The sequence below is a fragment of the Mus caroli genome, unplaced genomic scaffold (assembly GCF_978045245.1).
Source record: "Mus caroli unplaced genomic scaffold, Mus_caroli_1 scaffold_4, whole genome shotgun sequence".
Taxonomy (NCBI): Eukaryota; Metazoa; Chordata; class Mammalia; order Rodentia; family Muridae; genus Mus; species Mus caroli.
Window position 1 is genome coordinate 149,855,482 of NW_028227259.1, and position 27,488 is coordinate 149,882,969.

The window sequence follows — 27,488 nt, forward strand, 5'->3', positions numbered from 1 at the left end:
CCTCACCCTGTGGGGTCAGTTGCTTCACACAGCCAGATGCCTACCCTGGGCCAAGTGGAAAGCGTCTGACAGTCCTCCAACATCCGTCTGCCCAGATCACCGGAACTCTGGCCGGTCCTACCCCCCTCTTTACCACACACCCAAGGCCCCACAACAGACCATATATAACCCAAGAAAAAAGAAGACCACAACCAAGTGTGAATGCTACAGTCTTACTCAGAATGTGGAAGTAAATAATCTTGGGAAGTAGAGGGAGGAAGTGATCTGGGAGGGAGAGAGGAGGGGTAGGGAAAATGAGGGTCCATTTCAGATAAGGGAGGAGGTGGGGGAGAAGTACACAGGGTCAGGAAATTGAAAGGAGGTTTGTATCCATCGGAAAGGGGGAACTGGGGGTTCCACTAGAAATTCCCAGATGCCAGGGACACAAGAGGTTCTCAGGACCCAACAGTGAGGACATTAGTCAAAATACCCAACAAAGGGAAGAGAGATCCTATAGAGACCCTATCCAGTAGATAGGCATGGCCCCCAGTTGAGGGATGGGGCCACCCACCTACCTCAAATGTATTATTCTAGAATTCCTCCTGTTTCCTGTTCTGGCTTTCTTCAGTGATACAGAAGAGAATGCCAAATAAATCCTTTTCTCCCTAACTTGTTTTTCTTTCATGGTGTTTCAACACAACAATGGAAGCCCTGACTAAGCCAGTCACTATGGCAATTTTTTTTTCTGGTTGATTTTGATTATCTAACCAAGTCCTCAAGCTTACAATACAAGCACTTTAACAAATGAGCTTTCCCCAGGTCCCAGTCTGTAAGTTTTGTGCCACTGATGTTAAAAATCAGCCTCTGGATAATAAGCAGGAGGCATTATGATGAGTAGACCCCTTGAACACATCATTGCTTAGTGATGTAGAAAGACCAGTCTTAACTGTTGGTGGTATCATCCCAGGGGCTGTGGTGCTGAACTGGGGAATAGGAGCTAACACCCTTCTCTCCTTCTCCCCCTCACCATACCACCCTTGATTTCTTGACTGGATACCTTGTGAAGAGCTGTCTCATGCTACTGACACCATGACTCCTCCACCAAGATGAACTGTAGCTTTGACATGTAAACTAAAGCAAAGCCTTCTTTCTCAAGTTGTTCTTGTCAGCTATCTTGTCCCAGCAACAAGGGAACAAAAGAAATGGTGCTGGACTCTGGTGTAGGTAGGTCATGGGCTTTCTGTGGACTCTGAAAACATCTGTTATGTATTCTATAGACAGCTGGTAAGTTGACATCTGAGAATATGATTGACAGTAACCCCCTTGGATGATGGAAGCTTCCTCATCCTCAGTTGTTCAATTATAAAATGGATGTTATAACATTTATGCCTTTCCCTTCCAATGGCACCCAGAACTGATCATTCCCTGGTCTGTGACCTGTAGTGGGCCTTGGGAGCTAGATCCATGAACCTGGTTATGCCACCTATTAGTGTAAGGACAATGAACTTGCTCACCATTTAACCCTTGTGAATTGATTTCAGTCAGTAGTTCACAGAGAACAAGTTATAGAGTAACCTCAAATTGCCTAATAGGTTTTCTTTATCAACAAGATAAGATATGGAAATAAATGGATGGCTCAGCAGTTGAGAGTACATGCCATTCTTGCAGAGGACCTGATAAGGCTCCTAAAACCCACAGTGTTGGCTTACAACCATATGTAATTCCAGTTGCAGGGAACACAACCTCCTCCTCTGACATCTGCTAGTACTGTGCACAGACATGATGCATTTACATATGTACAAGTGAAACATTAATCCACCTTTTTTCTGAGACATGGTTTCTCTGTAGCCTTGGGTGTCTTGGAACTCACTCTGTAGATCAGGATAGGTTTGAACTCAGAGATTCACCTGCCTCTGCCTCCTGAGTGCCAGGATTAAAGGTGTATGGCACTACTGTCTGGATATATATATATATATTTTTTTTTTAATATTTTTTATTACATATTTTCCTCAATTACATTTCCAATGCTATCCCAAAAGTCCCCCATACCCCTCCCCCCCCCACTTCCCTACCCACCCATTCCCATTCTTTTGGCCCTGGCATTCCCCTATATTGGGGCATATAAAGTTTGTAAGTCCAATGGGCCTCTCTTTTCAGTGATGGCCGACTAGGCCATCTTTCGATACATATGCAGCTAGAGACAAGAGCTCCAGGGTACTGGTTAGTTCATCATGTTGTTCCAACTATAGGGTTGCAGATCCCTTTAGCTCCTTGGGTACTTTCTCTAGCTTCTCCATTGGGAGCCCTGTGATACATCCAATAGCTGACTGTGAACATCCACTCCTGTGTTTGCTAGGCCCCTGCATAGTCTCACAAGAGACAGCTATATTTGGGTCCTTTCAGCAAAATCTTGCTAGTGTATGCAATGGTGTCCGCGTTTAGAAGCTGATTATGGGATGGATCCCTGGATACGGTAGTCTCTAGATGGTCCATCCTTTCATCACAGCTCCAAACTTTGTCTCTGTAACTCCTTCCATGGGTGTTTTGTTCCCAATTCTAAGAAGGGGCACAGTGTCCACATTTTGGTCTTCATTCTTCTTGAGTTTCATGCGTTTAGCAAATTGTATCTTATATCTTGGGTATCCTGAGTTTTGGGCTAATATCCACTTATCAGTGAATACATATTGTGTGAGTTCTTTTGTGATTGTGTTACTTCACTCAAGATGATGCCCTCCAGGTCCATCCATTTGGCTAGGAATTTCATAAATTCATTCTTTTTAATAGCTGAGTAGTACTCCATTGTGTAAATGTACCATAATTTCTGTTGGATATATTTTTAAATATAAAAGAAGAGGTGATAATGGAGGAGGCATGACCAGATATAACTCTTCCTCAGGCCCACAGGTACGCAGGATTTTCCACATCTCATTGCCACTTCAGCAGTTGATACAGACCCAGGGTAGGTACAGAGTTGATTCCTGCTTAACTCTGTGGATGCATGAAAAGTGTCATAGGTGCATTAGAGGGGGCTGTATCTCCAGTAGCTCCAATGGTATCTGAGGATTGAGAATGATGGCCATATCTGACTCTGTGTGAAATACACAGGTGAAAAGAAAGAGAAAGCTGCAGACCCAGGTAAGTCTCAACAAACACAGGAGAACTGAAATCACATCTGCATTCTATCGACTGCCACACAATAAAAGTGGATATCAATAACCACAAAAACGTCAAGAAAGCACACATGCTCATGGAACCTAAACAACACATTGTTGAGTGGCAGTTAGGCAAAAAGAGAAACCAGAAAAGAAAAGTTTGAATTCCTAGAAATGAAAGACAATGAAAACAACACATCCAAATTTACAAAATGAAAATACAACATATTTAAATATGTGGAACACAGGGAAGGTGTCTTAGTTAGGGTTTTACTGCTGTGAACAGACACCATGACCAAGGCAAGTCTTATAAAAAAACAACATTTAATTGTGGCTGGCTTACAGGTTCAGAGGTTCAGTCCATTATCTTCAAGGTGGGAGAATGGCAGTATCCAGGCAGAGCTGAGAGTTCTACGTCTTCATTCAAAGGTTGCTAGTGGAAGACTGACTTCCAGGCAACTAGGGTAGGGTCTTATACCCACACCCATAGTGACACACCCATTCCAACCAGGCCACATCTATTCCAACAAGGCCACACCTTCAGATGGTGCCACTCCCTGGTCCAAGGATATACAAACCATCACATTCCACTCCCTGGTCCCATAGACTTGTTAAAAAAACATGAGTCTATGGGGGCCATACTTAAACATAGCATAATGCAAAATGCATGTAGTCCAACTTTCAAAGTCCTCATAGTCTATAGCAGTCGCAACAATGTTAAAAGTCCAAAGTTCAAGGATTCTTCTGAGATTCATTCAACTTAATTAACTGTAATCCCCAAAGCAAGGCAGGAAACCAGCTGGGCAAACTCCAAACTCTGCATCTCCATGGCTGATGTCAAAGCAGTCTTCAGATCTCCACTCCTTTTTCATCTTTGTTGACTGCAACAAACTGCTTTCTCCTGGGCTGGTTCCACTCCCTGTGAGCAGCTTTCCTCAGCATGTATCCCATGGCTCTATCATCTTTAACATCTTTGAGTCTCCAAGGCAATTTCAATGTTACAGCTTCTTGTTTCAGTGTCTGGGATTCCACTTGATTTTTTGGACTCCTCTTCAGGGCTGGCATCACTTCTCCATCTCTGTCCTCTGTAGCACTCTATGCTCAGGTTGATCCACTCCACTATGGCTGCTGTTCTTGGTGATCATCCCATGGTACTGACATCTCCAATACACTGGGGTGTTCCACTCCAACTAGGCTTCACCAATAGCCTCTCATAGGCTCTCTTCAGGGTGCCAAGCCTCAAATCCTTTGCATGACCCCTTCAGTCCTGGGCCATCAATTACAGCTGAGGCTTCACCTTCTCCAATGGCCTTTCCTGGCCTCTCACAGTGCTAAGCCTCAGCTTCTCTCCATGATCCCTTCATTTCTTCATAAGCAGTACCACCTGAGTGACTCTTACACATTACCAAGTCCAGCTGCAGCATGAGGTAAAACCTTGGGTATCTCTGGAACACAGCTTCTTTGTGCTCCCAGAAAACAATTTCCAGAAGATTTCACCTCAATGATGCTGGTCTCTTCTTAATCACTGCTAATTCCTTAGCTCCAGCTAACCAGCATCAATTTTCCCAGTAGTTCCTCCCATTCTTAAATCTAGAGCCAGAGCCACATGGCTGAAGCTGCCAAGTTCTGCTGCTTACAGGAACTAGAACATGATCCCCTTGTACAATAGTAAATCCTTGACTGCCTAAGCTTGGTTATTCTGGTTCTTGCTCTATAGATTGAGCTTGAATGCAGAGATCAGCATGCTTGTCTCATGGGATTAAAGGTGTGTACCACCATGCCTGGATCTAATTAAGCTGGGTAGAATCTTGCCCCAAGGTCCCACTCCCTTAATCTTTTATCTCCTAGAACACAAGATTTTGCTCCATTTCACTTCCTGGTTCTCCTTTAATACTCAAACCATATATTTTATATTTTTCCTTTCTAAGCTTGCTATGCTTGTTCAAACTTCTCTTCATAAGACTTAACCAGAGAACAAAGTCTCTGCTGGGCTTTTTTGAAACTTCTTTTGTCAATGCAATTAATCCAAGTCTCTTCACCTTAACCTCAGGCAAACTTTTCAGACAAGGGCAAAAAGTAGCCACATTCTTCACCAAAATACCACAAAACCAGTCTTTATGCCACATTCTGAAATTCTTTTCCTTTGAAATCTCTTGGTCCAGGTCAACACAGTTCAAATCACTCCCAGCAACAAAGTCTTCCATATTCCTACTAGGAATATGGAAGCCCCATTTAAAGCATTCCACTGCTTTCCAAATCCAAAGTCCCAAAATCCACATTCTTTCAAATAAAAGCATGGTCAGGCCTATCACAGCAATACCCCACTCCTGGTACCAACTTCTGTCTTAGTTAGGGTTTTACTGCTGTGAACAGACACCATGACCAAGGCAAGTCTTATAAAAAACAACATTTAATTGGGGCTGGCTTACAGGTTCAGAGGTTCAGTCCATTATCTTCAAGGTGGGAGAATGGCAGTATCCAGGCAGAGCTGAGAGTTCTACATCTTCATTCAAAGGTTGCTAGTGGAAGACTGACTTCCAGGCAACTAGGGTAGGGTCTTATACCCACACCCATAGTGACACACCCATTCCAACCAGGCCACATCTATTCCAACAAGGCCACACCTTCAGATGGTGCCACTCCCTGGTCCAAGGATGTACAAACCATCACAGAAGGCATCTTACAAACACCCAAATATACACAACACAATGTGGGCATCCTATGAGCAAAGTTTACAGCACTAAGTGCCTACATCAATACATGGAAGACATCTCATATTAACAACTTAATTAGGGACTTGAAGTCATTGGAAAAATAAAAATAAACAGGATCCAAAAACAGTAGACAGAAAGAGATCACAGAAAGAGATCATCAAAATCAGGGCTGGACTTAATGAAATAGGAATATATGTGCACAAACTAGAAGTTTATAATAGAAAGTTGCTAGTAGCTAACCTTGTCTGCAGGGTCATGGACTTGAGATGCTTTAATAAACAGAGAGTAAAACAGAGATGAACCATCACACAGCCTTTGCTGAGAAAAAGAGAAATGTAGACATATCAAAATGCTAAGTTTGAGGTGGTAGGCTATGCCTGTAATCCCAGGAATCAGGAGTTAGGGACTGATAGAGCTTAGTGAGTTCAAAGTCCACCTAGTTTTCATAACAAGTTATAGGTCATCCAGGACTACATAAGGAGATCTTGTCTTAGAGAGAAAGAGGGTAGGTGGGATGTATTGAGATTTATAAATCTCACTCAGCTTATCTAGCACTCTGGGAGAATTTATAAAAACAAACTGCCTCACTTTCACATCTCTAAGTCACCAGTACTCATATTGCGAAGCAAGGATCATGATTTATCACATGCACTTACAAGGTTATGAAGGGTTGTTAGAAAAAAATTATACGTATTATATATTGAAACTTGAAGTGCTACAGTTTATTTTTTACTTCGTCACTTGAGAGTTGGTGTATGGGAAGTTTAATTCCAAATCTGATGATATCAAGAGACAATGAGACCTTGAAAGTGGGAGAGCCTTTGGGGAAGCCATTCCTAGATGTCCCTGAGCTCCGGTTTTCTGCCTTACCCAGAGGGCATCCTGAGATTCATCTTCCTGCTATCCACCTGATCAATCCTCAGTTCCCATGGATTGAAGCAGAGTTGGTGTGAGTGGTAGACTGAGGCATCTCCACGATGTTTCCATTTTAGATGCACAGACCAAGAATGATGGAGTTGTGGGGGTTTTCATCAAAATTTCCAGGAAATCCTGGGAGGTCAGATAGATGTTTGCTGTACAAATGATTAAATATAAATTATATGCATATAATAATATATACATATAATAATATATGTAATATATATTTATATTTTAAGTCCTGTGAAGTGAATTTACTGTAGCTTGTGTGTACTGCTGCTTGTGTGAGCATTTGTAGGTGAGTCAACTCACATCTCATAAGCTAAATACACCCAGAGTAACTCTGAATGTAGCCTGACACAAAACAATAAACTTAAAGACTTTTTAAGCTCAGGGGTTAACAGGGAGATCCAATTTCTTATAACTCAATTCATTGTCTCTGGCATGAATTTTGTATATAACAATATTTGTCACAATGTCAAACAGTTGACTCAACTGCAATGTTAGACAATTTCAACATTAGCACATCCAACTATTTTCTCTATGTAATCTCCAGGGACACAATTAAATTTCTTAGGTATAGAAGCAAGTATCTTCACCCTCAGAGCCACTACTCCCACAGTTTTGTTTGTTTGGGTGGTTGATTTGGTCTGGTTTGTTTTGTTTTTTTCCAGACAGTGTTTTTCTGTGTACCCTTGGCTGTCCTGCAATGCACTCTGCAGACCAGAATGACCTTGGACTCATATTACCCTGCCAGCTGCTTTATGACTTCAACACAGGCACTGTGATGGATATGCATGTGTGCACATACATCAAAATGCAAACTTAAATGCTAATAATAAAGTGGAAAGCCATAGAGAAAGACACCTTTACTTCAACTTCTGACCCCCACACATATGCACACACATAAACATGTAACACACACACACACACACACACACACACACACACACACACACTGAATGACTGTATATATTTCCAAGCAATTGGAAAAGTCAAGGAGCTTTAACTCTCTCCTGTGCTAACAATAGAGACTAGATCTAAACCAGATTCATACAGCCAGTAACTATGAAGGCCAGAAATATTTAGTTCTTTGGTGTCTGGGAGACATGACAGCATTATTATACCCCATGAAGTCACAGAAGCTCTGGTTAATTGCACATGTCACCCAAGGCCAGGCCAGTCAACATCCCAGCAGGGCTTCTGTGTCACATGAGCTTAGGAGCTTCTGATAGTGGATGGCTGCTAGAGGAAGGACAGTCAGTTTTCCCTCCAGGGGTGTAGCCCCAGATAGTTACCTCTGCTCCAATGGGTGATCCCAATCTATGCACACATGGACAACACTAAATAGACTAAGTGGTTTATAAACAGAAAAGAAGACATCAAGTTGGTGGGTAGATTTGGGGTGGGGCATTCAAAGAAATTTAAGGGGAGAGTAGGGGGATGTATACTAACAAAATATGTTGTGTACACATATGAAATTCTCCAAGAATGAAATGTTTTATTATATTTTGTAAATAAAAAATTCTTTCTTATTCTCCTTGACTCATATATCTATCTTCCCTCTTAATATATATCAAACCCTAAGGTCACTAGGTCGTATTCACAGTACTAGAAGGTTCTGTATACAATACTGGATGAGCAAAGTAATCATGACTGCTACCTGACTATGGACCTTTGAGATACAGTAATGACTTGCCTGAAAGACAAAGCCCACTAGAACAACTATGGCACAGATGGAATGAATTTCCACAGATTGTCTTCTGGTCTCTTCAGTCGACACACATATATGCTTACATATAAACAAATAAATATGTAATCAATACATATTTGTTTTTTGAGACAGTGTTTCATGGTGTAGCTAGCCCTGGATGTCCTGGAACTGCTCTATAGACCAGTCTGGCCTGAAAGTTGTAGAGATCTGCCTGCCTCTGCCTTCTGAGTGCTGGAATTAAAATAATGTGCCCAGGAATGTGGAGGAAGGCATCATGAGGGCTCAGGATCTGGTATGGGAAGAAACAGGAGAGAAATCCACAGGGACTGAAGAGTGAATGAAAATCTGCAGCTCCTGAAGGTGAGCTATTGGGGCATCTCTAGGGGATGATAGAGACCTGGAATAGGGAAGGATCTCAGGAATCAATGTGGGGGACCTTAGCTGAGAAGCACAGCAATGTTCATATGGAACCTGAAGAGTTCACCTCATGTACTCAGGCAGGACCCTCAGTGGAGAAATATGAACACCAACCCACTCAAAAATGTTTATTCCCAAATTTGTCTGTCCAAAAGAAATGCAGGTACAATGGCAGAGCATATACTGAGGGAATGGCCAATCAATAACAGGCCAACTTGAGACTAATCTCCTGGGCAAGCATCAATCCCTGAAACTGTTAATGATATTCTGTAAATCATGTAGGCAGGAATCTAGCATGGCTGTTCTCTAAGAGTGTATATACAGCATCTTACTCAGATGGATACAGAGATTCACAGGCAAACACAGCATGGAATTCGGGGACTCTTAGGGGAAAACTGGGGGAAAGATTGTGGGCCTCAAAGGGAAAAGGAGCTCCACAAGAAGACCAACAGTCTCAAAAACCTTGGAACCTTGAGAGCTCCCCCTGAGCCACCAAAGAACATAGATGGGCCGAACCTAGCCAACCAACCCAAATATATTTGTAACAAATGTGAAAAGTCTTCATGTGGATCCCTCAACAACTGGAGCAAGGATTGTCTCTAGAACTATTGCCTGTTTGTTGTGTGTAGATTTGTAAGCATGCTCTACCTTTGCCCAGGAGCTGTTGCCCAGGCTCTGGCCCCTCCTGGATCCCTTTTGTTCCATCCAGCTTTGCCCTGCAATGTGTCACAATCAACCCACTCCTGACTTCCTTCTCTACTTGCCTTTGCTCCTGAAGGGGTTGCCTTACCAGCTCAAAGAATAAAAATATCTGTCTCTTTGTCCAGAAAAATAACCCATTAATATAAAGAAGCCACACTCTTAATATACAAGTCCTATACATTTCGCCTTTCCCTTTACATGAAACAAGAACAAGTTATTTAGTAAAATGCAAGGCAAATGCTTTTTCTATATGTCTTATTTTATTCTTTTATAATTTCAGTACTATACACGTTTTTGACTAAGGGATACAAAAATATGTACATACAAATATTCACATAAATGGTTCAGTTAATTTTTAATTAATGTTTTTATGAAAGAAAATTGTAACTGTAAGCCATGCTTTCAAACATTTATGAAAAGTTTTCAATGTGATAATTATCATCAAAGAACCATTTGGATTTTATGGAAGGAATAAAATTAGCTGATAAACAAAAGATAATGGATATCCTTCAATACAGAGAGAAGAAACATGGAAAATACTGGGGGTTTAATGACACATAGATGGGGAAAATAATGTGCAAGATCCAAAAGTAGAACATGGAGTACATAGGATATAAAATTAAGAAGCACATTCATTTAGAACATGAACAGGAACTTCAAGTATGAGGACAGAATAAGAAAGAAAATTTGGAAATATGACAACTACCTATTATCTACAGCAGAGCTCCTGAGAAATGAACTGGAATCATCAAGATGTTCCATAAGATTGAAATTCATCAAAACATGTAACTTTTAAAAGACTTATAGTTTATGTATAGGAGTGTTTTGTCTGCACATTGCATATATACCACAAGTAGGAAGTCTCAAGTGAAGATAGAGTAGGCCAACAGAGACCGTGGAACTGGATTTAGAAATAGTTCTGAGCTACCATGTGGATACTGGAAACTAAATTCAAGTCCCTTCCAAGAACAGCAAGTGCTCTTAATGATTGAGTCATCTTATGATACCCAGCAACTGTCTTTTAAAATTATGATTTTCAACTTGGCATGACCTGGGAAATCGGAGATGAGCTTTTAAAGCCACACTCTGAGTGAGTTGTTTGAAGATTTCAAAAAAGACCAAGCATCTTGAGTTTCTGGATTCGTTTTGAGTCACATAGAGCATGTTGGTTTCAAATTCACTAAGTAGCTAAAGATTACTTGAAATTCTGATTTTCTATCCTCTAACTCCTGAGTGTACAAATTACAGGTATATACCATCAAGACTTGTTCATGTAATTCTGGGAAGTAGAACCAGAGATTTGTCCACGACAGACAAGCTTTTTGCCAACTGAGAAATATCTCAGACCTCATGTATGAGTTTTAAAGTTCCTCTGTAATTCTAATGTACATCCACTGGTTGAAAGGACTGTGATAGGAGGACTTCTGTTAGCTCTGGAAGAAGAGTGCAATATGAACAGACATTAAAGACATGACCATTGAACCTCTGGATGGCACATGACATACCCAATCTCCACTTGATACAAATAGAATGCATGGAATCCTGTCACACTGGCCTACACTGACTCCTCATAATTCTAAGTTGTATTATTACAAAATGACCCTTAATTAATACCTAGATACAAATAGCTCATTGCATCAGAAAAAAAAATCCTCAAACCTGCATAGTCATTTTTATACATAGAACCTTCAGTTGAACAAATGCCTCCCATATAACACTATTTGGAGTGATAGTTTTCTCCCTCACCTGTGTTTCTTTACAAGGCTGGAAAGTGAAATTCTGAAGAACTTTAGTGAGAGTGAGTTTTAGTTCAAGAGAGCAAACCTCATACCAATTTAGTTTCTGGGTCCATTCTCAAAGGTTAGGTATAAATAAGGATCAATGTTGCCCTTGTTCTCCTTGCTGAACCTGGAGACACAGTAGTAGATGACAACAAATGATTAAACGATGAAGTTGCCCTTTGACATCTATCTAGTAAACATAGGTACTTTGGGAGAGGTTCATTGAACTTCTGCTTGCAGGTATTTGGCTCTGAGGATTTTATACTAAAGGTCCTTTTCATTACACTTCTCTAATAAGAGTCTCCATATGGTAGAGATAATATAAATGTTTAAGAAATTACATCCATGTGTGGGCACATACTAGTGTAATAGTGGTGTTACAGGTTAGGTGGAACCATCCATTTTATGATTGGATTGGAGGTCCAAATAATAGAGGAAATGAATGCCTGGTACTGTAAATAAGGTCAAAATCCCATGGCTAGAGATATCATAGGCACTAGATGACAATGTACTGGTGTTGTTTTGCTAAGTGGGCATTGTATCAAAATGTCTTCTAAATATTTATATTTACACTCAAAACTTAGTGCTGATTTCAACCTTGGACATCAAACTTTCAGTTTCAGTAGCAGACATTTAACACAGAAACCCTTGACTGGTTATAGTGTTGAGAATAAGCATTGGTGGAGTTCTCAGCCGACCCAAAACTTAGGAAACAACACAGAATTAAGATCAGAAAGAATGTAAGATTAAAGGCATAAAATAGGTGCTGTGAAGTACTATCTTCTGAATGCACATTGGACTCATCATCTTGCAGCATCTGTGAATACATACACAAGATTAGACACATCATCATTCTACTATGGTTGGGAAAGGAAGCCCATGACATGCCTCCTGCCTAAAGATGTATGATAATAAATTGTTGGAGGAGGAGGGAGAAGCTTTCCTTCAATGTTGCAGCCACTGGATAGTTGACCATTCTCCAGTATTTAACTTAATATTTATGATTATGCAAGCAATAGTAAATAAAATCAAAAGTCACAAAAAAGCCAAAACCACATAAAAACATGAGGAAGACTGTATAATTATAGACTAGAATTACATATGAGTAGGAGGGAAAAGAGACAAGGCAATGTGAGGTGAAAATGACCAGAATTCATTATGCTTTCATGTGATTCTCAAAAAATAAAAAGGAAAAAAGAAGAGTTACCCTTTTAAACACTAAATATCCATTCAGGATAATGCTGTGTGCCAACTCTGAAAACCACATTTCATTTGGAATGCAAGAAAAGTGGGTTTCTGCATCACACCTAAGTGGGTCATTTACTATTGAGGCAGGAGGAAACATTGTGCATTTGATGTGTCTTGATATTCTGTTTAGAAAGTTGTCTCCTGTGCCAATGGGTTCAAAGCTATTCTCCACATTTTCCTCTTTTTTTAAAAAGTTAGATATTTTCTTCATTTACATTTCCAATGCTATCACAAAAGTTACCCCATACCCTCCCGCCCTCACTCCCCTCCCCCTCCCACTTCTTGGTTCTGGCATTCCCCTGTACTGGGGCATATAAAGTTTGCAAGACTGCTGGAACTCTCTTTCCAATGATGGCCAACTAGGCCATCTCCTGATACATATGCAGCTAGAAACACAAGTTCGGGGGGGGGTTGCTGGTTAGTTCATATTGTTGTTCTACCTATAGGGTTGCAGACCCCTGTAGCTCCTTGAGTATTTTATATAGATCCTCCATTGGGGGCCCTGTGATCCATCCAATAGCTGACTGTGAGCATCCACTTCTGTGTTTGCTAGGCCCCAACATAGCCTCACAAGAATCAGCTATATAAGGTTCCTTTCAGCAAAACCTTGCTAGTGTATGCAATGGTGTCAGTGTTTGGAGACTGATTATGGGATGAATCCCCGGGTATAGCAATCTCTAGATGGTCAATCCTTTTGTCTCAGCTCCAAACTGTGTCTCTGTAACTCCTTCCATGGGTGTTTTGTTTCTAATTCTAAGAAGGAGCAAAGTGTCCACATTTTGGTCTTCGTTCTTCCTGAGTTTCATGTGTTTTACAGATTGTATCTTGTATCTTGGGTATTCTAAGTTTCAGGGCTAATATCAACTTATCAGTGAGTAGATATCATGTGAGTTCTTTTGTGGTTGGGTTACCTCAGTCAGGATGATGCCCTCCAGGTCCATCCATTTGCCTAGGAATTTCATAAATTCATTCTTTTTAATAGCTGAGTAATAGTCCAATGTGTAAATGTACCACATTTTCTGTATCCATTCCTCTGTTGAGGGACATCTGGGTTCTTTTAAGCTTCTGGCTATTATAAATAAGGCTGCTATGAACACAGTGGAGCATGTGTCCTTCTTACCCATTGGAACATCTTCTGGATATATGTCCAGAAGAGGTATTGCTGGATCCTCTGGTAGTACTATGTCCAATATTCTGAGGAACCGCCAGACTGATTTTAAGAGTGGTTGTACAAGCTTGCAATCCCACCAACAATGGAGGAGTATTCCTAGTTCCCCAACTCCTCGCCAGCATCTGTTTTCACCTGAATTTTTGATCTTAGCCATTCTGACTGGTGTGAGGTGCAATCTCAGGGTTGTTTTGATTTACATTTTCATGATGATTAAGGATGCTGAACATTTTTTCAGGTGCTTCTCAGCCATTCCGTATTCCTCAGGTAAGAATTCTTTGCTTAGCTCTGAGCCCCATTTTTTAATGGGGTTATTTGATTTTCTGGAGCCCACATTCTTGAGTTCTTTACATATATTGGATATTAGTCGCCTATCTGATTTAGGATAGGTAAAGATCCTTTCCCAATCTTTTGGTGGCCTTTTTGTCTTATTGACGGAGTCTTTTGCCTTGCAGAAGCTTTGCAATTTTATCAGGTCCCATTCTTCGATTCTCCATCTTACAGCACAAGCCATTGCTGTTCTATTCAGGATTTTTTCCCCTGTGCCCATATCTTCGAGGCTTTTTCCCACTTTCTCCTCTATATGTTTCAGTGTCTCTGGTTTTATGTTGAGTTCCTTGATCCACTTAGAACTGACCTTAGTACAAGGAAATAGGAATGGATCAATTCACATTCTTTTAACCGCCAGTTGTGCCAGCACCATTTGTTGAAAATGCTGTCTTTTTTTCCACTGGATGGTTTTACCTCCCTTTTCAAAGATCAAGTGACCATAGGTGTGTGGGTTCATCTCTGGGTCTTCAATTCTATTCCATTGATCTACCTGTCTGTCGCTGTACAAGTACCATGCAGTTTTTTTTATCACAATTGCTCTGTAGTACAGCTTTAGTTCAGACATGGTGATTCCCCCCAGAGGTTCTTTTATTGTTGAGAAGAGTTTTTGCTATCCTAGGTTTTTGTTATTCCAGATAAATTTGCAGATTGCTCTTTCTAATTCGTTGAAGAATTGAGTTGGAATTTTGATGGGGATTGCATTGAATCTGTAGATTGCTTTTGGCAAGATATCCATTTTTATTATATTGGTCCTGCCAATCCATGAGCATGGGGGATATTTCCATCATCTTAGATCTTTTTTAATTTCTTTCTTCAGAGATTTGAAGTTCTTATCATACAGATCTTTCACTTCCTTAGTTAGAGTCATGGCAAGGTATTTTATATTTTTTGTGAGTATTGATAAGGGTGTTGTTTCCCTAATTTCTTTCTCAGCCTGTTTATCCTTTCTGTAGTGAAAGACCATTGACTTGTTTAAGTTAATTTTATATCCAGCTACTTCACTGAAGCTGTTTATCAGGTTTAGGAGTTCTCTGGTGGAATTTTTAGGGTCACTTATAGATACTATCATATCATCTGTAAAAAGTGATATTTTGACTTCTTCCTTTCCAATTTGTATCCCCTTGATCTCCTTTTGTTGTCGAATTGCTCTCTCTAGGACTTCAAGTTACAGTGTTGAATAGGTAGGGAGAAAGTGGGCAGCCTTGTCTAGTCCCTGATTTTAGTGGGATTGCTTCCAGCTTCTCACCATTTACTTTGATATTGGCTACTGGTTTGCTGTAGATTGATTTTGTCATGTTTAGGTAAGGGCCTTGAATTCCTGACCTTTCCAAAACTTTTATCATGAATGGGTGTTGGATTTTGTCAAAGCTTTCACAGCATCTAACGAGATGATCATGTGGTTTTTGTCTTTGACTTTGTTTATATAATGGATTACATTGATGGATTTCCCTATATTAAATCATCTCTGCATACCTGGAAAGACACCTAGTTGGAAAAGATGGAGGATTTGATTTGCTTAGCAAGAATTTTATTGAATATTTTTGCATTGATATTCATGAGGGAAATTGGTTTGACGTTCTCTATCTTTGTTGGGTCTTTCTGTGATTTAGGTATCAGAGTAATTGTGGCTTCATAGAATGCATTGGGTAGAGTACCTTCTGCTTCTATTTTGTGGAATAGTTTGTGAAGAACTGGAATTAGATCTTCCTTGAAGGTCTGATAGAACTCTGCACTAAACCCATCTGGTCCTGTGCTTTTTGTTTTGTTGGAAGAATATTAATGAGCGCTTCTATTTCTTTAGGGGATATAGGACTGTTTAGATCATTTACTTGATCCTGATTTAACTTTGTTACCTGGTATCTGTTTAGAAATTTGTCCATTTCATTCAGGTTCTCCAGTTTTGTTGAGTATAGCCTTTTGTAGAAGGATCTGATGGTGTTTTGGATTTCTTCAGGATCTGTTGTTATGTCTCCCGTTTCATTTCTGATTTTGTTAATTAGGATGCTGTCCCTGTGCCCTCTAGTGAGTCTGGCTAAGGGTTTATCTATCTTGTTGATTTTCTCAAAGAACCAGCTCCTCGTTTGGTTGATCCTTTGAATAGTTCTTCTTGTTTCCACTTGGTTGATTTCACCCCTGAGTTTGATTATTTCCTGCCATCTACTCCTCTTGGGTGACTTTTCTTCCATTTGTTCTAGAGCTTTTAGGTGTGTTGTCCAGCTGCTAGTGTGTGCTCTCTCTAGTTTCTCTTTGGAGGCACTCAGAGGTATGAGTTTTCCTCTTAGAAATGCTTTCATTGTTTCCCATAAGCTTGGGTATGTTGTGGCTTCATTTTCATTAAACTCTGAAAAGTCTTTAATTTATTTCTTTATTCCTTCCTTTATTCCTTCCTTGACCAAGGTATCATTGAGTAGAGTGTTGTTCAGTTTCTACGTGAATGTTGGCTTTCTATTATTTATGTTGTTATTGAAGATCAGTCTTTGTCTATGTGATATGACAGGATCCCGGGACAATTTCCATATTTTTGTATCTGTTGAGGCCTGTTTTGTGACCAATTATATGGTCAATTTTTGAGAAGGTACCATGAGGTGCTGAGAAGGTGTATCCTTTTGTTTTAGGATAAAATGTTCTGTAGATATCTGTTAAATTCATTTGTTTCATAACTTCTGTTAGTTTCACTCTGTCACTGTTTTGTTTCTGTTTCCACAATCTGTCCATTAATGAAAGTGGTGTGTGGAAGTCTCCCACTATTATTGTGTGAGGTGCAATGTGTGTGTTGAGCTTTACTAAAGTATCTTTAATGAATGTGTCTGCCCTTGCATCTGGAGCATACATATTCAGAATTGAGAGTTCCTCTTGGAGGATTTTACCTTTGATGAGTATGAAGTGCCATACTATTAGTTTCACTGTGTCCCTGTTTAGTTTCTGTTTCCATGATCTGTCCATTGATGAAAGTGGTTGAAGGATTGCTTTGATAGGGTTGAAGTTCATCATAACAAGGGACTTTTTAAAGATTTGTATTTATGTATAGGAGTATTTTGTCTGAAAATATTCTTATATACCAAACATATGTAATCTCAAGAAAAATCAGAGGGGATAAAAACATTTGTTCTGATATTTTCAGATTTGATTTCAACTGTGTCTATTGCTGATTTCTCAGCAGCTTCAAAATCAAGCTCAGCATCTCAAAGGACTTTAGTTAGCACATTTTAAAGGGTTTTTAGACTTTTGCTTTATTTTATGTGTGTAGGTGATTTTTGTGTATGTGTGTATGTGTACCACATGAGTACACTGTCCACAGAAGCCAAAAGAGTGCATCATATCTCCTGTATCTAGAGTCAGAGCAGTTGAGAACTGCACTTTGTTTGCTAGGACTCAAATATGAATGGATCCAGTGGAAGACTTACCCATTGTGCCATTTCTCAAGCTCCTTACCAAGTCGAATAATTATCCCCTGTGGCCTGGAAGATGCTCAATTAGTGAAGTTTCTATTATGCAAGTCTGAGGACATAAGTTCAGACACAAATCATTTATAAAGCCAGACAGAGTGTCACCCATCTATAATTCCAGCTGTATGTAGACTGAGACAGTGCATGCCTGGTGCTCATTGGCTAAACAGCCTAGCCAAATAGATCACCTCCAGTTTTAGTGAGATATCCCATCTAAAGTCATGGTGGAAAGTGATTTAGAAATGTCTACAATGTACGTCTATGACATACACACACACACACACACACACACACACACACACAGAGAGAGAGAGAGAGAGAGAGAGAGAGAGAGAGAGAGAGAGAGAGAGAGAGAAAAATTTGGCTTATGATTTAGACAATAGGGCTCACACCCTGGCTTCTTCTATAACTATAAATCATGACACAGAGCTGAGTCAATCCATGCACCTCTATCAAGGCCCAGTCTAGGCTCTCTCAGGATATAGCTTGTACACAACATATCCAGCACTATCATTGAACAATTCAGAGATCTGAATGATAACTGCATATCTTTTACATCACACAGATTGTGTGCATGGTGCTTAGTTGGTATTCTCTGGTCCTAGATAACATACACACACCAGGCCCAGCCCTGCTGAGCCTACTAACATGATTTGGACCCTTAAAACTCATGCAGCAGAAAGAGAGAAGAAATTCCTTCAGATTATCCTTTGACCTCAACACACATGCTGCAGCACATATGCCCCCATGTAGAAACTAAAAAGGGGCCTGAAGAAGAGGGGAAGGGAGGACCCATGTTCCACCAGAATTCCACCTATGCTCTGGACAGGCAGACACGGGAAGGCCGACAGATGCAGTCACTCAGCCCTGGGTGGGCATCCAAGCCTCTGACTCATTCAACAGGGCATGAACAAGGGACAGCCCCGACCTGGGGGACCCAGTGTCACTCACTGTAGCCCCGGGGTTATGGGAGAGAGGGATGAGGGAAGAGAGGTTCTCACACCAGCAAGAGTGAGCACAGCCTTGATGAACAGAGAGTGTCTATGGTTTTAGAGCTTTTTTGTAGAAAGGCAGAGAGAAAGAGAGAAGGGGGAGGGATAGAGAGGGGGGGAAAGGCTAGAGAGAAAGAGTAAGAGCAAGAGGGAAAGAGGAGAGGAGAGAGGAGAAGACAAAGAGAGAGGAGTGAGAGAAGTGAGAGGTAAGAGAACAAAGGAAGGAGAGAGTGATGTGGAGCCAAGCAGCCCCTCTTATGGTCTTTAGTGTTGCTAGGTAACTGGAGAAGAGTCTAGCCTAAAGGTCAGAAGCTTGGGACATTGCCTACATGACTGCTAGGCATGCTTCTCTTGTGGGGGCTGAGGGGGGTGGTAACTTAGACAGGAGCCAGAGTTCCAGGAGACATGAGAGAACTTCTTTCATCCCATGTAGGTAAATTATGACCACCGGGTCCCAGGGTTCAATATCTCAGCTCTACTGGAGACCAGACTGTCTGACTGTGCATAGCCCAATGCCCCACACCTCCATACATATATATACACACATACATATATACTTACATAAATGCATGCATGCATACATACATACATACATACATACATAGAAAAATGTAAAATAAAATCACCAGAATTTGAAAGATGGCTCAGTGGTGTGCATGCTTGCTATGGAAGTGTAAGGACTTCAATTCTGATTCCTCTTAAATCCCAGATGTGTAACACACACACATACACACACAAAAACACACAAACACACACACACACATACACACACACACACACACACACACAAACAGACACACCATCATGTAAATACAGATCTGTAATCTCATTCTTCTCACAGCAAAATGGAAGGTAGCAACTGGAGTCCCTAAATTCCTTGGCTATAGTGTTTGATGTATGCAGCAGTGTCAACAAAGTAACCCTGTGTAAAAGTAGGAAAAAAGGAAGGACCAACCCCAAAGTTGTCCTCTAACCTTCACACACATACACACACACTCACACTCATACACAATCTTACAAGCATATACTCACATGCCCACTTACAAACACCTTAACACAGACACGTACAAACCCCACACTTTTTCAATCTCTCTCTCTCTCTCTCTCTCTCTCTCTCTCTCTGTTTGTGTGTGTGTGTGTCAAACACAAACACAGATGTGGGGTCGGTTGTGGTGGCAGTCCCAAGATGGTGTCCGGGACTGCAGCCAAGTCTTATGACTTGCACCTGACTTCCTTATACACCCGAAAATAAGCCAAGTCCATCATGAGAGCTGCGCAGGCGCACCAATACACAAGATCAGGCCATTTGATGAAGGCCAATGAACTGAGATTACACGGACTGGGCTGGTGGAGTGTGGTTGAGGGGATATATGAGGGATTGTGGTAGGAGACATAGAGAGAGATTCCTGCTTGCATGTTGAAATGTTCCTGAATAAACTGCTTTGATAAGAACGCTGTGTCGTCGCTGTTTTCTGCTGGTCAGAGAAAGAAGCGACAGTGGTTGCCCTTATGGGGATCCTTCTCTTTGTTCAGAACTCATTGCAGTCAGGGCAGCTAGCTGGTAAGTTCCCAGGATCATCAACAGCTGCTGTGGGTACCAGAGTGGTTGAACAGAGCAGTCCAAAATGAGCGGAGTGGGGACGGCATGGATGTTCTTCATGTTGAGGATACTTCCTGTGGTGATGACTGAAGATCCACACTGGGGAATCTTATCTGTGTTCGCAAACCCATGCCATTGACACATTTGGCACAAGTGTTCCCTTGATTTTTCACATCAAATGCTTCACTGCAGTTACCCTTTTTACCATGGGATGGGGAAATTGCACCTGTGTGTGCAGGAACGGATGCAGCTTCAGTTGAGGGGATTGCTGTGCTTTCAAATGATTCAAAATATTTCTCAGAATAGTGGCTGCGTTCAAATGTATAATCAAACAGCAGCATGGCTTGATATGCCAATTAATAGTTCTACTAAAGCTAATGCCACATGGATTCAAGGGGTGTGGCCTGCCAGTATTTCCAAAGGCAATGATACCATACCTCCCCAACCTAGATGGGCTCCCTTTTGCAAGCGTACCCGTGATTCCCTTCCACCATGGCCTGGTTGTCTGTCTAGAAAGGCAGCTTGGGCGGTAAAGAAATATTTTACCTTTTCTCCTTATATTGGCATAGTCCATAGTGGCTCATTTTCAGGATAAAATTGGACCTATCAAAATCCAGCTCAAGTAGGAGCTAGTAATCCTTTTAATGTGTGTTTGTTGTGTGGTGTGAATGGTAGTTGCACAGATCTTTCTCCTCTGAGTATGCTATTGGGAGGGGCATGGGGTAATGCAAGTTTTTATTGGAATGGGTCTAGTGTCTTTGAAACCTCTGTTTCTCAACTTGCTGGAGGGCGCAATGCTTCCTTTAAGGCTATACCTGTTTGTGGCCTCCTTTTGTGTTTATTGTTTATAATGGTAGTTATGAGAATAATGTTGTTAATTGTAGTAGTGATATTTGTTATTATAGTATGTGCTGGAATGCATATGAATATCATTTAGTTCTTGTGACTAGGATGCCTTGCTTTGTACCTTGGACTGTTCATGCTCCTTCTGCTATGACTTTGTTTAGACCTAAGAGGGATTTTTGGCATTACTGCGGCCATTGTCACTGCTCCACTGCAGCCACGGCTGCAGCCATATCCCAAACTGCTGCAGCTGTGAATAATTTATCCGTGGGTGTTGCAGAAGCTTTGGATGTTCAGGAAAATATTAATAGCCAGCTGAAAGCAGGAATTTTATTGCTGAATCAAAGGGTTGACTTAGTCCCGGAACAAGTGGATGTTTTTTTTTTTTTTTTCTTCTTTTTTTTCTGGTGGTTATTCTTATTTATTTATTTATTTATTTTAAATTAATTTATTTTTTTATTAGGTATTTTCCTCAATTACATTTCCAATGCTATCCCAAAAGTCCCCATACCCCCCCCCACTCCCCTACCCACCCACTTCCACTTTTTGGCCCTGGCTTTCCCCTTTACTGGGGGATATAAAGTTTGCATGTCCAATGGGCCTCTCTTTCCAGTGATGGCTGAATAGGCCATCTTTTGATACATATGCAGCTAGAGTCAAGAGCTCCGGGGTACTGGTTAGTTTATAATGTTGTTGCACCTATAGGGTTGCAGATCCCTTTAGCTCCTTGGATACTTTCTCTAGCTCCTCCATTGGGGGCCCTGTGATCCGTCCAATAGCTGACTGTGAGTATCCACTTATGTGTTTGCTAGGCCCCGGCATACTCTCACAAGAGACAGCTATATCAGGGTCCTTTAAGCAAATTCTTGCTAGTGTATGCAATGGTGTCATCGTTTGGAGGCTGATTTTGGGATGGATCCCTGGATATGGCAGTCTCTAGATGGTCCACCTTTCGTCTCAGCTCCAAACTGTGTCTCTGTAACTCCTTCCATGGGTGTTTTGTTTCCAATTCTAAGAAGGGGCAAAGTGTCCACACTTAGGTGTTCGTTCTTTTCAGTTTCATGTGTCTTGCAAATTGTATCTTATATCTAAGTTTACTAAGACATACTAAGGTATACTAAGTTTCTGGGCTAATATCCACTTATTAGTGAGTACATATCATTTGAGTTCTTTTGTGATTGTGTTACCTCACTCAGAATCATGCCCTCCAGGTCCAACCATTAGCCTAGGAATTTCATAAATTCATTTTTTTAATAGCTCAGTAGTACTCCATTATGTAAATGTACCAAATTTTTTGTATCCATTCCTCTGTTGAGGGGCATCTGGGTTCTTTCCAGCTTCTGGCTATTATAAATAAGGCTGCTATGAACATAGAAGAGCATGTGTCCTTCTTACCAGTTGGAACATCTGGATATATGCCCAGGAGAGGTATTACGGGATCCTCTGGTAGTACTATGTCCAATTTTCTGAGTAACTGCCAGACTGATTTCCAGAGTGGTTATACAAGCTTGCAATCCCACCAACAATGGAGGAGTGTTCCTCTTTCTCCACATCCTCGCCAGAATCTGCTGTCACCTGAATTTTGATCTTAGCCATTCTGAATGGTGTGAGATAGAATCTCAGTGTTGGTTTGATTTGCATTCTCTGATGATTAAGGATGCTGAACATTTTTTCAGATGCTTCTCAGCCATTCAGTATTCCTCAGGTGAGAATTCTTTGTTTAGCTTGAGTTCTTTATATATATATTGGATAATAGTCCCCTATCTGATATAGGATAGGTAAATATCCTTTCCCAATCTGTTGGTGGCCTTTTTGTCTTATTGATGGTGTCTTTTGCCTTACAGAAGCTTTGCAGTTTCATGAGGCCCCTTTGTCGATTCTCGATCTTACAACACAAGCCATTGCTGTTCTATTCAGGAATTTTTCCCCTGTGCCCATATCTTGGAGGCTTTTCCCCACTTTCTCCTCTTTAAGTTTCTGCATCTCTAGTTTTATGTGGAGTTCCTTGATCCCAAGTGGATGTTTTGATGGAGTTAGCACAATTGGGTTGTGAGTGGAAATATTCGGGACTGTGTGTTGCATCTATACTGTTTGTGAATGCCAGTTGTGGTGTTCATTTATCCCACAATATATCCCAGTACCTTACAGGAAATTGGTCTCAGCATTTTGATGGATTAATTTGGGAATTGAGATAATCCATCTTCCATATTAACTCCACCCGTGTGGACGTGTCCATGGCTGAAGGACGGGCCAGCTGTATCTACAGCTGTCTCTTGCTTGAAAGAGTGGGCCAGAATTGGTGGACTTGCCCTATGTCTGATATTAATCAGAAGCCTAGCCTTTTGGTGCATTTGCCATATACAGTTTCATCAGCACAGAACCCAAGCCTTGATGATACAGGCTTTTGCAGCAGTAGAGGCAGGACAGTCTCCTCAAGTGTGGCTTGACATGCTAGAGAAGTAGTCAATGATAGGTAAGACTCCCTGGGCATGTTACCAACCTAAGACAGGGATCAAACCAAAGCTGTTTGTCTCCCAATGACGGATAAGGGGTATTGCTGCAGGGGGCAACCTAAGACAGGCATTCTCTCTGCCAAAAAAGAAAAAAGGGGGAGATGTGGGGAGCAGGTGTGGAGGTAGTCCCAAGATGGTGCCCGGGACTGCAGCCAAGTCTTATGACTTACACCTGACTTCCTCATACACCCGAAAATAAGCCAAGTCCATCGTGAGAGCTGCACAGGGGTACCAATACGAAAGATCAGGCCATTTGATGAAGGTCAATGAACTGAGATTACACGGACTGGGCTGGTGGGGCGTGGTTGAAGGGATATATACGGGATTTTGGTCAGAGACAGAGAGAGAGATTCCTGCTTGCATGTTGAAAGGTTCCTGAATAAACTGCTTTGATAAGAATGCTGTGTTGTCGCTCTTTTCTGCTGGTCAGAGACAGAAGTGACACACATGCACACACAAACACACACACACCATTGTGGGTGATAAGAAAGTGTTTTTGTTGAGGCTTCTCTATTTCCCTCTTACACCATCCTCTTGCCTTATTGAGCAGAGCCCTATTGTTCTCCTGAAATTTCTTCTAGCTATCATGGTTGAGTGACCAGGGAATACAGGGCAAAGGAAAGTGTGCTGCTGGTGGGTTCATAGGAAGCAAAAATAAACATAATTGACTGAGTTTTGATCTCCATGTTGGACAGGGCTGGAAGTAAGGAAACATTTCAAGTATGTCATGTAAGGACAGACCTTCACATAAGAGTTAAGGAGAATATCATATGTCATGTTAGGATTGGACCCTCACAGAGGAGATGAGGAGAATATCATAATTATTTTAAGATGGACCATAAGAGAGGAAATGAGAAAATCATAAGTCCTGTCAGGATGAACCATCACAGAACAGATAAGAACATAATAAGTCATGTCAGGATGGATCATCACAGAGGAGATGAGAAAATCAAGAGTCATGTCAGGATGGACCATTACAGCAGAGTTGAGAAAATCATAAGATATGTCAGGATGGACTCTCAGAGAGGAGATGAGGAGAAAATCATGACTCATCTCAGGATAGACTATCACACAGGAGATGAGAAAATCTTGTCATGTTAAGATGGACCATCACAGAGGAGATGAGAAGAAAACCATAAGTCATGTTAAAATGAACCATCACTGAATAGATGAGGAGAATATGATAAGTCATGTCAGAATGCATACTCACAGAGGAGTTAAAGAGAAAATCAATACTTTTGTTTGCAAATTTTATTTTCAATTATGTTTATTTCGGAGTGTGTGTCTGTGTTGAGGGATGGTATGTGGAAGAAGCCACCCATGGAGACCAGAAAATGGTATCTACTCCTCTAAATAAAAAGTTACTTCAGGCTGTGAGCTGTCAGAGGTAGGAGCTGGGTGATAAGTTATTTCTCTGCCAGTCAAATAAATCAATTCAAGCCATATATATGAAATTGGCAGGTTTAATGAAAAGATGCTCCCAGGCTGTCTCCAAATTCACTGTCCCAAAAGAAGGAGAACATGGAAGTTGCAAAGTGAAGGGAAACAGAGGGGAGGGGAAGAGTAGAGAAAAAGCCCATGCAGACAGAGGAAGAGAGCAAGTGGGAAGATCAAACTGACTGGATTAATAAGGAGAACTTCTGGGGAATGGCGGCCCATCTCCTGGGCTACAAAGTTCAAGGTTAGGGACAGGGTATGCCAGGTATTAAATGAGGGATGCTGGAAGAATCTGAAGGCCTGGTCAGCTTTGGTATATAAATTGTACACATTATTCCCTTGCCTTAAGATCTGAAAGCAAACATCCCAGCCTTTTGTTGGTAATAAACGAGTAATGTGTGATAAGCTATTTCTTTGCAAGCAAAATGAGCCAGTACAAGCCAGGTTACAGTATACATAGGTAGGTTTATTGCTATGAGCAGGAGAAAGAGGGAAGGATGAAGAGAAAGAGAGAAAGGGAGAAAGAGCACACATGTAGAGAGAGGGAAAGAAGGAGGGAGAGAAGGATAAAGAGAAGGATGGACAAGAAGACTAAAATACCTGATCATGTAGGGGAGAGCCTCTGGGAGAAGGGCCGTCCAATCTCTGGGGTGGAAAGATCAGAATTGTGAGTGAGGTATGCCAGATAGCAACCGAGGAATGCTGGGAGAAACTGGAGGCCATGTCTGCTTTGATATGTAATATATGCACCTCAGTCCTTTGTCCCAGAATCTAAAACCAAACACTGGACACTGAACTCCGGTCCTATGCTAGAACTTAAGATGTTTTGTTCATTCTAATTATTCACATATCTGTGTTTGTACAGGTGTCCTTGGGGGTCAGAAGATGGCACTGGATCCCACAGTGATAGAGTTAAGGCATTTGCACTTCTTCTGCCATGCATGCTGTGATTCTTTGATTTGTAGATTTTTTCTCAATTATTGCAATTCCTTGCTCTTAAACTGAATATGGCCTATAAACTCACAATCAGTGGGCATCTTTAAAATCAATATCTATTTTAGCAAATTGTTAGCAATCAGACTCCTGCAAAGCCAGCCCAAAGGGCCCAGTGACAATAGGATGAGGCATCACTAGCTGCTGAGGAGAGATCCATTCCCACAGTTGCTTCTTGTCCCATACACTCCTCCTGTGAATATGCTATACCCCTGATAAAAGTCATCTTCCACACTCATTTCTTTTTCTTCCACATTCATCTAGAGGGCCCCTCTCTATCCCTTCCCTTGCCTTCCCTGAATGAACCTTCCTAGTTATACCTGTTACACAGTGTGACTTTATGAATCAAGCCATTTAGATACAATATTTGGTGCTGAGATGCAAATAGTATATTCCAGAGTTTGTGTGACTTCCTGTGGGTTGAGGTTCCATGCTAGGACCCTATCTTCAGTCCACATGATACATTCTTGCTTTCTGATATCTGATTTCTGCATCTAACACCAACTAATGGTGAGTATCCCATTCCTGATCAATGAACACACTTCTGTAGACCTCAAAGAGTAACTACTGAATGTTCAGAACTCCTCTAGTGGCTCTGGGAGTGGATGTACTACTGGATACAGTCTTTAGGCTATGGCCAGCTCTTTTTTATTGACCATCACTATGCACCTCAGGAGTTGTGTCATCCTTCTACTGACATGGCTCCTATTTTCTAATAAATCCTAGTACTGAGTGAACCATGTTTCCTTGGACACATTGCTTTCAGCCTGGTACAGCATCATGACAATGTGGCTAGCCAGTTTGTACCTACTCATTCTAGTTCTACCTGTGTCCTTAGGATGCCTTGGGCTCAGGCCTGTGACTCTTCTCCTCATCCATGGGAAGTGCATCTATATCTCCAAATTTCTCATTGGAATGCCTCATGGAGAAACTCAGACCTAGCACCTGATTTAAAGTCTTCTAAGCATATTTCAGCTGGACTTGGCCATAATATCTCTTAGATAATGTATCTAAATGGCCACCTAATGCTACTTTCAATCCCATTATATGAGATCTTTACAATTACCAGAAACCCAGAAAATGGAAGAAGGTTTCCTTGTAAAGCAAAACCAAGAGCATTTTCAATGAAACTCTATTTTGTATGAGACGAGGAGCTAAACTCCAATTCCAGACAGAAAATCAAAAATTCATCTGAGCAAATATCCTATGACCACCCCCACCCCTGCCACTTAGCAACAGGTAGTCAAGCTACAAGAGCCAGATCAAGGTTCATAGAGATAACCTAAGACGTCCTGCAGAGAACAGATAACCAGATCATCCTGTTTGTGAGGTGGATCTGAATCCATGTTCATCTCCTGCAGATTAAGCCAGAAATGAAGTTTTAAAAATACTAACTTGCTGACCCATACCGAAATTCCCCTAGCATGCTGTAATCACAATAAATACCATGCACCTCTAAACTCCAGCCCTCACTCTGGCCTGTTGTGACAGGGATGATGAGAAGCCTTGCAAGCAAGCTCATAATGGAGACTCCATATGTA

The 27,488-nt window shown here is 41.2% G+C and overlaps 1 long non-coding RNA gene across 2 annotated transcripts; it reads left to right on the plus strand.

The window, feature by feature from the left end:
* Positions 1–952: 952 nt before the first annotated feature.
* Positions 953–7,609, plus strand: LOC147005404 (uncharacterized). Of its 2 annotated transcripts, none has more exons than XR_015046870.1 (3): positions 953–1,263; positions 2,876–2,938; positions 7,438–7,609. It is a non-coding gene; the product is annotated as an uncharacterized LOC147005404 (long non-coding RNA). The 2 variants fall into 2 exon arrangements; XR_015046871.1 differs by having other exon boundaries at positions 953–1,203.
* The last annotated feature ends 19,879 nt before the right edge of the window (positions 7,610–27,488 follow it).